The 12098-nt window shown below is 42.2% G+C and overlaps 1 protein-coding gene across 1 annotated transcript in view; it reads right to left on the bottom strand.

Annotated features, from left to right (window-relative positions):
• The window catches only part of KLHDC3 (kelch domain containing 3), a 72780-nt gene extending 63116 nt beyond the window's left edge, over positions 1-9664 (bottom strand). Inside the window, exon 1 of the mRNA XM_089529098.1 lies at positions 9410-9664. The gene's annotated coding sequence lies outside the window, so the exon portion shown is untranslated. The remainder of the gene's footprint in view (positions 1-9409) is intronic.
• Between the last annotated feature and the right edge of the window lie 2434 nt (positions 9665-12098).

The raw sequence follows: 12098 nt of genomic DNA, 5'->3' as shown, positions 1-12098 counted from the left end.
TTTTCAGGTGAAAAGTGAAAATTTGGTAAGATGTGATGTTTTTAATTTAACAAAACAATTTTTAAATTAATTATTTAATTTTAAAAAGGTAAAAATTTAAATATCATTTTTAAAAAGGGGGGCTCTCCTTCTGCTCCCACTGAGTCTCACTGCACTCACATCCTCTCTTCAGCATTTGAAAGGGACACAGGTGAATACTATAGCCCATTTATGCCAAAAGGCTGATGTTTGGGGAGCAGTGGTGTCACTCCCCCCTTAGGTTGTCACCTAGTGCGGCCCACACACCCCTAGTGATGCCACTGAGCCTTACCGAAAACTCTTTATAGTATTTTCTTAACAAAACAAAAAACATTACTAGAAAATAGAGACAGATTCCAACTGCCCTTCTAGCACTTTGGTAAAACTAAACTGACAGACACCTGACCTGAGCAGGGGTGGATTGTTCCTCTGTGCATCCAAGAACAATATTCACAGCAAGTATAAAAGAACTTTGGGTACCTGCTTTTGGTGCTGGCGTAAGCTATATAACCCATTGACTGTGGACTTCTCTTTGGCAACATCCAGAAAATGTATAATGATATCTAAAATGAAATAATCTCTACACAGTTTAGGGCCAACTGAGTGGCAGATGGGAGGTGTGGAGAGCTCTCTCCAAACCATTACAATAGGAAGTTGGATCGTTTTATTCTGCTCTACTTGCTCTGGAACCCCCCTCAAATGAGGTATTGGAGCAATGACTTGTTAGGATCCAGAATTTTGTTTCTGAGTGCATCAGATAATGTCAGCAGTTCAGCTACCTTCTTTTCAGGTATAATGCTTCTTTCTAGTGCTTGGTTTTTGAGATTTCAAGGTCATTAATAAATAAATTAAACTTATTATATAACTGCAGCATTTATTTCTGAGACTGCATTTGTTATGCCTCTTAAATTCAGCAACCTCTCTTCCATCTTATTGGAATCATTCTGCTGCTCCTTTTACCTCCTTTGGATCCTGATAATGTCATTTTGGTACTATATGGAAAACTCTTTTACAGATACTTGAATGAAATCAAAGTAGAAAAAAACTGCTATTTCTGGGTTTGCAAGGTCTTCTTCATTACAAGTATTGTCCTTTTGTTTAGCCAATAGCTAGGCCACAGATCTTACATCCTCCTGGTTCTTAGCTGATGGATCTTCTAGAGTTCTGCAATTTCACACTCACCATTTTCAAGGGCTAGTTATGTTCTTTCTCTTCATTGACTTTTAGAGACGTTAATTTATTTCATCCAGGTGTTTAAAGCATTATTATTATTATTATTATTATTATTAACCTTTATTTATAAAGCGCTGTAAATTTACACAGCGCTGTACATACAATCTTTTTAATTGGACGGTTCCCTGCCCTCAATCAAAGTGGAAACTTTGATTTCAGCTCTTACTTCTGTAACTATTATTTTTACTGCTGGTGTGAATTGTAATTTATTTTTGATGCCAGCTGCTGAATTTCAAAGTGCATTATAACGCAAGCTGCTATTTTAAATGCTTTAGCTGAGAAGCTGCCAATAAATAATTTAAATAAATAAACAGGATAATCTCCCCACACGCTACAGAGATTATATATCCTGTGAAAGTCAGAGGAAAATATCTGTCTCTCACCCTTGACATTATGCTGCATTATATCCATTCTATTCAACTACACACCATAAGACCAGAATGTCAAGGTGTTATCAAAAATTCCCTATCCCCCTAGTTCCTTTTGTGTACACCGAGTCTTGTCTACCCTGAGGCAAAGATCTCAGGAATCTTAGAATGATGAGTATTAGACACGTCTCCGACAGAAACTTACTATAAACAGAAGTAATGAAGCAAGCCAGAAATTCCATGAACACGACTTGCCATCTGAACAGCAGAGAGAGGAAATTGCTATAGAAGGGCAACTCTTTCCAGTGACAGAAACACACAAGCCTTTGTTCAACCTTAATTCAACCTTCATCTCCAACCATATTAGTAGTCCTTGAGTTCACTCCTATCCAATCTACCATTATAGCTTTGCAATACGTAAATATTCATCCAAGTTATAAATCTGCAGGAATTTCAAGCAATAGCATGACCTCAAAGTTCAGATTCCAAATTTAAAAAGCTGTGGACCAGGAAATAAAAGTGCTTCTACTGTAAGAGTTAAGCATACAATCACTAGGTTATATTCACTTGTTTTCAAGAAACATCCACATTTTCCTGTCATCCAATCACTAACATACTGTATTTTCCTTAAGCTTTTCCTGCGTTTTCTCAGACCACAGAAAATATTTTTTTTCCATAAAAATGGAAGACAAGTGCAATCTCCATACATATTGTCTGTGCTATTTGTTCTTCCATCTCTTTTAAAGGGCACACTTTTTGATTTGGACAGCAATATATTTGAAAAGGAAACCTATCAACACTCAACTGCTTATCACAACTCAGCACATATTCATTATTACTTTTGCAGTAAGGGGCACTATTTTGTGACCATGCTTTTATGATTTAAACTGGTCTTTTAACCGTTGCTAAAATATTTTCCTGATACGTGAAATTGAAGGCTTTCACAGCTGGCATCCATAGTTTTTTGTGGGTTTTTTGGACTATGAGGCTGTGTTCTAGAAAAGTTTACTCCTGATGTTTCGCCAGTAGCTGTGGCTGGCATCTTCAGAGAATGCCAGAATGAAAGAGAGTGGGGTATATATACTGTCAGTTGAGAGGAGGTGATTTGCATGTTAATCTGTGTATTGTTCTGTTGTTGAATGGCAAGTTCTACAGGGTGTCCGTTTATTTAGGGATCCATTGTCTGCTGGGAATCTGCTGGGATTTTCCTGCTAGATTCTTTTTCCAAATGAAAGGCAGGTGTTTTTTGTTTAAGGGGGGGGGGGGGGAATCAACCACCTATTTTCTCATCATTGCCAAAATGGTGATCAAAAGGTTTTTACAAAACCATTTTAAATTAAAGTGGACCCTCCACATTCGCTGGGGTTAGGGATGCAGGACCTCCGTGAAAGTGCAAAAACTGCAGATAAAAAACATTATCTTTTTTTACCTAAGAGAATACCTCTCTAGGAATCTACAGCAGGATTCTACAGTCAAGGTCTAACAGGCATTTATTAAACATTGGGAGGAACATCCTGACAGTAAGAGCTGTTCGACAGTGAAACACACTCCCTTGGAGGCCTCAAGGACTATCAAGTCCAATCCCCTGCCATGCAGGAAGACACAATCAAAGCACCCCCAACAGATAGCCATCCAGCCTATGTTTAAAAACCTCCAAAGAAGGAGACTCCACCACAGTCTGAGAGAGCGTGTTCCGCTGTCAAAGAGCTCTTGCTGTCAGGAAGCTCTTCCTAATGTTGAGGTGGAATCTCTTTTGAATCCATTGCTCTAGATCCTATTCTCTGGGGCTGCAGAAAACAAACTTGCTGCATCTTCAATATGACATCCTTTCAAATATTTAAACAGGGCTATCATATCACTCCTTAACCTGCTCTTCTCCAGGCTAAACACACCCAGCATCCTAAGTCTCTCCTCATAGGGCATGGTTTCCAGACCTTTCACCATTTTGGTCACCCTCCTCTGGACATGTTCCAGCTTCTCAATATCCCTCTTGAATTGTGGTGCCCACAACTGGACACAGTATTCCAAATGAAGCCTGACCAAAGCAGAGCAAGGTGGTATTTACAGTTGATCCTCCACATTTGCAGCTTTGAGTTTTGTAGCTTTGACTTTTGTAGCTTTGATTATTCACGGCTTTTATTAATATATTCTTTCTAAGAATATCTAGGTCCTTCAGTGCAACTCTAAGGTCAACTTCTGTCATATGTTGTGATAGAAAACCCACAGATTCCTAGAGAGAATACTTCTCTAGGCATTTGTAGGTCCTCCAGCATAACTCTATGGTCAACTTCCAATAGTTGTTGACCACAGAGTTGCTCTGGAGGACATACAAATGCTTAGAGAGGTTCGCTCCAGTAAAAAAAAAAAAAAATTAATGCAGTTTTTCTACTTTCATAGGGGTTCTGCACCCCTAACTCCCTGTGTCTCCTTTTTGCACAGATCAGGTCCGTGGCATGTAGTTGCCGAGGCCCCAATCCAGCACTGAAAGGGATGGTCTGTGCAGCCCTTTAATTCATGTTATAATGGTGTGATGGTGGGTTGCTATGCTAAGAAATAATTTAAACATTTGAGCAAATGTAGTTGTCATGTAGATTCCTCCTGCAACATAATCATTTTTATTACGATATTCTTTGAATATATGCATGGGATACTCCAGTTTTCTAAATTAAATATATTTTTCTGAAGTAAAGTCATTCCATTGCAGACTAGGAATTGTAATTAAACATGACATAGTGTTTAAAATGAGAGCCAGCGTGGTGTATTGATTTGAATGTTGGGACTAGGACTCCGGAGAACAGGATTCAAATCCCTGCTTGGCCACAGAAACCCACTGGGTTGGGCAAGTAACACTATCTCAGCCTCTGAGGAAGTTAAAGGCAAAACCCATCTGAAAAAACCTTGCTGAGAAAAACCCATGCTAAGTTTGGTCCTCCTTTGTCTGCCTCTGGGGGCTGTCTAACCTGAGGTAGATTGTAAAGGGTTGGTAGAGCTGGACAACGGAGTCCAGCATCCAGAAACATCAAGGACTACAAATCCCACCTGAACTGAGGACCCTTCCTTTAATGCCTTGGGGAGCGACTACAGCACCTTTAACTGGAGTAACATATTTCACGGTTTCATGGCAATGGCTTCCAGCCCAGCTCCTGCTATCTTGGCAGAAGAGGGAGGGAGAGAAAGGCCTGCCAGCTTCATGAGGACTTATTCTCCTTCCCCACTGTCATTCCCTTCTCCTTATGTATCATGTCTTTTTTAGACTGTAAGCCTGAGGGCAGGGAAATGTGTAATTAACTATCTGTAAGCATATAAAAACAGTAAGTAAGTAATCCCATCGAATGTGGAGGGCCCCCTGTATGTCCCTTGATCTGGACACTATACTTCTTTTGATGCAGCCTGGAATACCACTAGCCTTTGTAGCTGCTGCATCACACTGTTGATTCAAGTTCAACTTGTGGTTTACAGCACGGACGCACCATACACGGCTTCTGGTTTACACGGAAACTGCACTGCCATCTACTGAATGGCACACGTGCCTATGGTGCATGCACACCGCACCGCCGTAAGCACGAGCCCCATTGTATTGAATGAGGCTTGAGCTTACGCATCCCCAGGTAAGGAATGGATTCCTGCTCTACTGTACTTAGGGCCAAAACAGATAGCACTGAAGGGGCGGCTTCACATGGCCCCTTCGAATGCTGGATCGGGACTGCAGCAACCACAGCCCCAATCCAGCTATTTGCCGGCTCAAAAAGAGGTGGCAAAATGCCACTCCTTTTTGAGTCAGCCAAAGTGTGCCCTTTCTGCCACCGTCATGGCTTTGCAACGCTCAGGCGGCAGGTGACATCTAAACACTACGCCGCTGGAACACCATGAAGCCAGCCCACGTGTGGGCAGGCGGGTGGCTTCCAGGCATGTATCATGCATACACCACACCCCCATGCCACCCGCAAAGCAGCTTTTTGTGCTGGTCTGTACCAACCCTAAGACTCCTAGATCCCTTTCACATGTTCTGATGTGAAGCCAGGTGTCCCCATCCTATATCTATATTATTGTAATGTTGTAGCACTGTACCACCATAATACAGTGGAACCTCGGGATACGAAATACCCGGGTTACGAATTTTTCGGGACCCGAAAAAAACCCATAGGAAATTATTGATCCGGGTTACGAAAGTTTTTTCGGGTCCCGAAAAAACTTTTGGTGCTTTTCGGCGCGATTTTACACCAAATCGCGGCTTTTCCCCATTAGCGGCTATGGGGATTCGGCTTGCGAAAGCCGTTCGGGTTACGAAAGCGGCCGCGGAACGAATTAATTTCGTAACCCGAGGCTCCACTGTAGTATTTTCTCTCTTGGGATAGAGGAGAAACAGTAGAGCTATAACATAATGCTATGCCAGTTTTTGTAATCCACTATTACAGTTTTATGACAGATAAAAGTATACTGTACTAATGAGTAGAAACATGTACAATGTATCCAAGACAACTTACAATTGAAGTGAGTGAAGGTGCAGTGTAGTCTTAAACTGAGTTTAATAATTTAAATCCTTAATAACTCCTGAAACTGAAATTTCTGTTAATTTTAATTTTGCATATATGCATGCTTTTCCATAAAAGAAGGAAAAATTTATCTTTTAATGAGGAAACAATGACCTTCCATTTGTTGTCGGACTACAGTCCATACTGTCCCTACCACTGGTCATGTTGTCCAGAATTAGTGGAAACTGGCACAATTCTCCACTACAAGCTTTAGTCTGAATAGGAGTTTCACAGTTAAAGTTTCACAGAAATGTAACCAATCCAAACTTATATCCTAATACTATGCCTGTTTGCTCAGAAGTAGTTGAGTAACTGAAGGTGGGAGCTGCTTCAATTGTGCTAAGGAAGGTAATTTCACTATTGGGGGGGAAAGGTAGAACCATCTTGTTACAGCAAATTACTATTAAGACACATTGAGAGTGGAAGCAGCTTGAAAAGGCCACCATGCAGTGCTATGTACAAATGAAACACAGGAGCTTTTGTTTATAAAAAAAATTAAAAGGGCTTAAGGGTTTAAGAAGGGGTGAGTGAATACTAATCAGATACTACTGAATAGAAGGAGCTCTTCTCTTTACAGTTGGGACCCTGATCCAGCTGTACAGGGTGAGCAATTTTCAGTGATCTCTCCTCCTTTTGCAATCTCTATTTCCAGAGGTCCTCCCCACCCTTTGGACAAGTTTTTCAAGAGCATAAGATAATGGAAGGGCAAAGTGATGAAAGTCTACTCTTTTCCATTCCTTTAGTGGCAGTGAGTAGAATTCCGTGGAGTTCTCTGTTCTCTATTTCTGTCAGAGAGCAAAATTTGAATTCTGGTTCAGTGGATTTGAGCTTTATTCCCTAAGCGTAACATCTGAGTTTAATATACTCTGAGCTATTTTTTAAAGAAGACAATAATAAAAGAGATCCATAGTTTTTTGTGGGTTTTTCAGGGTATATGGCCATGTTCTAGAAGAGTTTATTCCTGACGTTTTGCCAGCATCTGTGGCTGGCATCTTCAGAAAATGCTGGCATGGAAGAGAGTTGGCCTGGATAGGGAGGAGTGATCTCCATGTTGATCAGTGTATTGTTCTGATGTTGATGGCAGGGCCTCAGGGTGGGAGATATGCAAAGAGGATTAGTATGTGCTTAATTAGTGATCATTGTCTGCTGAGAAAACCCTGACCTTGGGTGGTTTCTCATTTGCATTTGCTGAGTCCTGATTTTGCTATTTTTCAGGACTGGAGCCAAATTTTGTTCACTTTAAGGGTTTCTTCTTTCCTGTTGAAGCTGTCCAGGTGTGTGTGGATTTCAGTTGCTTCCCTGTGCATTCTGAGCTGATAGTTGTTGGCATGGTCCAGAATTTCTGCGTTTTCAAATAGCATTTTATACCCAGGATGGTTTATAATGTGTTCTGCTACTGTTGATTTTTTCAGCTGACCCAGTCTGCAGTGTCTCTTGTGTTCCCTGATTCATGTTTGAACACTGCATTTGGTGGTCACTATATAGACTTGTCTGCAGCTGCATAGTATGCAGTAAAATCCTGCTGCTGAGAGAAGGTCTCTCCTGTCCTTTGCTGAGTGCAGCATTTGCTAGATTTTCTTGGTCAGTTTGTAAACCATTTGGAGGTTGTGTTTCCTGACCAATTTCTCTATTCTGCCTGTGACTCCTTTGATGATAAGAGATAATCTATATGCATCTGTTGTCTCTTCAGAAATGTCTACCTGTAGATAAATTTGTGTATATGAAAGCTCTGCTTCCTGTGGCACATCTCTGGTAGCCAATTCTTACATCCAAGCCAACACCTGATGTTCAAGCCATCAAGTGATATAAATGCATGTGTGTGGTAACTGATAGCTGCTGGGTTAAAGAAATTCAGAAAACTTGTAACCTGCTGGCCTCAGAGTTACTGCCGATGTCAACAATTTCTGTTGGCCTCAGTGTTTGGCCTACAAGATGCACAAGATATCAAGATAGCCATAAGTGAGGGCTGGTTTTCTTTTGTCAATTTTACAGATGAAGTAGAAATTCTAATCTACACGCGAGACAAAGAATTATTCCAGAACTATTTAGAATTAAAGAAATTAAGGTCTACTTTAATATCTAGCAACCTTGCTAAACCAGTGGGTTTCCATGGGTGAAAGGAGAATTGAACCCTGATCTTCAGAGTCGTAGTGCAACACTCAAAGCACTAAACCACACTGGCTCTCTAGGCTAAACTCACTGGTTCCAGTCATTTCATCTATGTACTTTAGCGCTATGCTATACACCAGCGGTGCTATATTAAGTAATAAATACTTACAACAGCAACGATGATGGGGAAGAAAAACAGGGGAAAGGTGCTTGTGCCCTGAGCAGATAAACCAAAAGCCAAACTCTTCTTCTGGACTTCAACTGCCAGAAGTCTTAGCCAATATGGTCCCCTACATCTGGAGGACTGCAGTGTGAAAACCAAGGCTTAAGACCACCAAGCCAATGTTTTGGACCTCCACTGATCTCAGACAGCATGGCCATGGTCAAGAAACATGAAAAATGTCACCACGCTGTGGCTCTGCTTTTGAGGGAAAGGTGCAATATCTATAAAATGAGTGATTATCTGGAAGTTGGAAGATTTCTATCCCATATCTCCCAAATAACGCTCAAATGACAAGCATCTCAGAAAGCGCCACAAAAGGCCATTTCATGCACAGGGTCAGCCTTGTCCTCCTGGAGTATCAGTACGCAAGGGGCCCTTGTGGCACCTGCATCTGACCAAGCAGACCAAGGGGCCATCTGGCAGCACTGCAACTGCCACGGCTCAGTGATATGGAATTCTGGGAACTGTAGTTTTGTGAGATAGGCAGCCTTCTCTGCCGGAGAGTTCTGGTGCCCCAAAAAACTACACTTTCCAGAATTCCAAAGTATAGAAAAACACAATACAATATAAGAATATAATGTAGTAATAATGTAATATAATATAATATCTTCTCTTCATGAGTATAGTATAGTATAATATAATACATCCACACTGGAGAAATAACCCGGTTTGGCACCGCTTTAAGTGCCCTGGCTGAAGGCTATGGAATTCTGGGAGTTGGAGTCTGTTGTGGGCCCAGAGCGGAGCTCCAGCTCCCAGAATTCCATAGCCTTCAGCCAGGGCACTTAGAGCGGTGCCAAACCGGGTTATTTCTCCAGTGTGGATGCAGCCGTAGTATAGTATACACATAGCGCGAAGTTTCCTCTTCCCTTGTCTCCGCAGGGCCCTCCCCATCGCTGGCAACGGAGGGAGGGAGGGATACCTACCGGCCCCTCCTTCGGCTCCGCAGCCGCCTCCGAGTCCCGACGGAGGCTGAGGAGCTGGAGCTGCTGCTGCTGCTGCTGGCCTCGTCCTGCGAAGCGCAGCCCCCTCAGGAGCCTTTCCCCGCCGGGGAGAGAGGGAAGCGGGGCCCCGGAGGGTCCACTCGCCCGCCCTCCCGGCAGCTCCAATGGCCTCCCGCTCTTCTTGCGGCGGCAGTTCTCCTCTTTAGCCTCCCCTCATTTCCCTCCCTTACGGCCATATAGCTCCGGTGTACAGCGCCCCGCCCACTGGAGGAGCTTGGGAAATGTAGTCTTCGGCCCACCCCGACCGGAAGGGGAGGAACCTGTGAGACACAGCTTGCGGGAAGCTAAGCAACCGACACTATCATCATAGCGCATTACTACCCGCCATTGTTTTATGTGCGCTTGCGCGGGGAAGGCTTTGTGTGCGCATGCGCAGGGAGCCTTAGCCCTAGCCTCTTTATTTATTTACATTGCTCTTTTCGTGCCGCCTTTCTCTCCAAAAGGGATCCAAAGGCGGCTCACAAGATAAAAACACTTTAAAAACAATTTTTAAAGCAATTAAAGTAAGCTAGTTAAAACAGTGTGGAATTAAAGGTGAAACGCATACAAAAGTTAAACATAATCTAAAACACATACCCAATAATAATAATATTTTATTTCTATTCTGCCTCTAAGGTGGCTTATGCGGCAATAATAAAACTCAAAAGGTATAACACAAGGCCCATTATTCCCTCCTTCTTCACAAAAACATCAAAATTCCAACATAACACTAATAAAATATAGTTCAAATTGTTAAAATATAAAAGCCATCTTTTACATTTTGCAAGTTGCTTCTAATTTATGGGGTTTTCTTGGCAGGTTTCCTCAGAGAGGGTTTGCCATTTCCATCCTCTGAGGCTGAGAGAGTATGACTTACCCAAAGTCACCCAGTGAGTTTCCACGGCTGAGCTGTGATTTGAAGCCTAGTCTCCAGAGTTATAGTCCAATATCCAAACGACTGGGCCACACCGGCTCTCCTACACGGCAGAATTAAATGCATTTTGACCAGGGTGATCAGACATCCTCCTTTTCCAGGACATGTCCTCCACTTCAGCCTTCTGTCCAGGAGGAGTTTCAAAACATACTCCATTTGGAGCCTGACTAAGAAGCATAAATTTACATTTCTAGGAGTGTTTTTGGTTTTGGTTTGGTCATGTGCTAGCTTTTTCTTGAATAATAATAATAGAAGTACAGTGTCTAGATCAAGGGAAGTAATAGTGACAGTGAGTTGTGTAACGTCATATGAATGTGTAGTTCTATGAAGAATATATTTTAAAAAACAAATGTTATCTGAGATGCTGATGAATGTAAGTCAGATGTAAGAGACAAAATATTGCTGCATATGGGTTACAATAGGTGTTTTTGGTTTGATCAGTGCCTCTAGTGTAAAGTTGCTTCAGAACATCGTCTGGTCTAAATCTAATTCGTAGTTCTAATTAGAGAAGACCCACAAAAAGTCAACATGGGTTTCAGAGAAACAAGTCATGCCAGAAAAATCTAATCTCTTTTTTTGACAAAATTACAAGCTTGGTAGATGAAGGGAATGCTGTGGATATAGTATATCTTGATTTCAATAAGGCTTTTGACGAGGTTTCCCATGACATTCTTGCAAACAAGCTAATGAAATGTGGGCTAGACAACGTAGCTGTCACGTGGATTTGTAACTGGTTGACTGGCCGAACCCAAAGGGTGCTCAACAATGGCTCCTTTTCATCCCGGAGAAAAGTGACCAGTGGGGTCCCACAGGGCTCTGTTCTGGGCCCTGTGCTATTCAACATCTTTATCAATGACTTGGATGACAGAATTGGAGGCATACCTATCAAATTTGCAGATGACACCAAATTAGGAGGAATAGCTAATACTCCAGAGAACAGGATCAAAATTCAAAATGACCTTAATAGATTAAAAAGCTGGGCCAAAGCTAACAAAATGAATTTTAACACAGAGAAATGTAAGGTACTGCACTTAGGCGGGAAAATGAAATGCACAGATATAGGATGGGTGACACCTGGCTGAACGAGACTACATGTGAAAGGGATCTAGGAGTCCAAGTAGACCGCAAATTGAACTTGAGTCAACAGTGTGATGCAGCAGCTAACAAGGCCAATGCGATTTTAGGCTGCATCAATAGAAGTATAGCGTCTAGCTCAAGGGAAGTAATAGTGCCGCTCTGTTCTGCTCTGGTCAGATCCCACCTGGAATATTGTGTCCATTTCTGGGCACCACAATTTAAAAAGGATGTTGAGAAACTGGAGTGTGTCTATAGGAGGGTGACTAAAATGGTGAAGGGTCTGAAAAACATTCCCTATGAGGAAAGTCTCAGGGAGCTGGAGATGTTTAGCCTGGAGAAGAGACGATTAAGAGGTGATGCGATAGCACTGTTTAAATATTTGAAGGGATGTCATATTGAGGAGGGAACAAGCTTGTTTTCTGCTGCTCCAGAGAACAGAACCTGGAGCAATGGATGCAAACTCCAGGAAAAGAGATTCCACCTCAACATTAGGAGGACCTTCCTCTGAGGCTGAATTCCATAGTAAAGAGCCAGACCAAGAGTTAAAGCGGTGTCAAAATGGATGCAGCCATAGGCGCTAGGCCTCGCTCAGCGGTTGCCATGGTTACAGCTCCACCCGCG

The sequence above is a fragment of the Sceloporus occidentalis genome, unplaced genomic scaffold (assembly GCF_023333645.1).
Source record: "Sceloporus occidentalis isolate IW3139 unplaced genomic scaffold, rSceOcc1.0.p SCAF_6, whole genome shotgun sequence".
NCBI lineage: Eukaryota > Metazoa > Chordata > Lepidosauria > Squamata > Phrynosomatidae > Sceloporus > Sceloporus occidentalis.
This window is presented reverse-complemented; position numbering and strand designations above follow the sequence as displayed.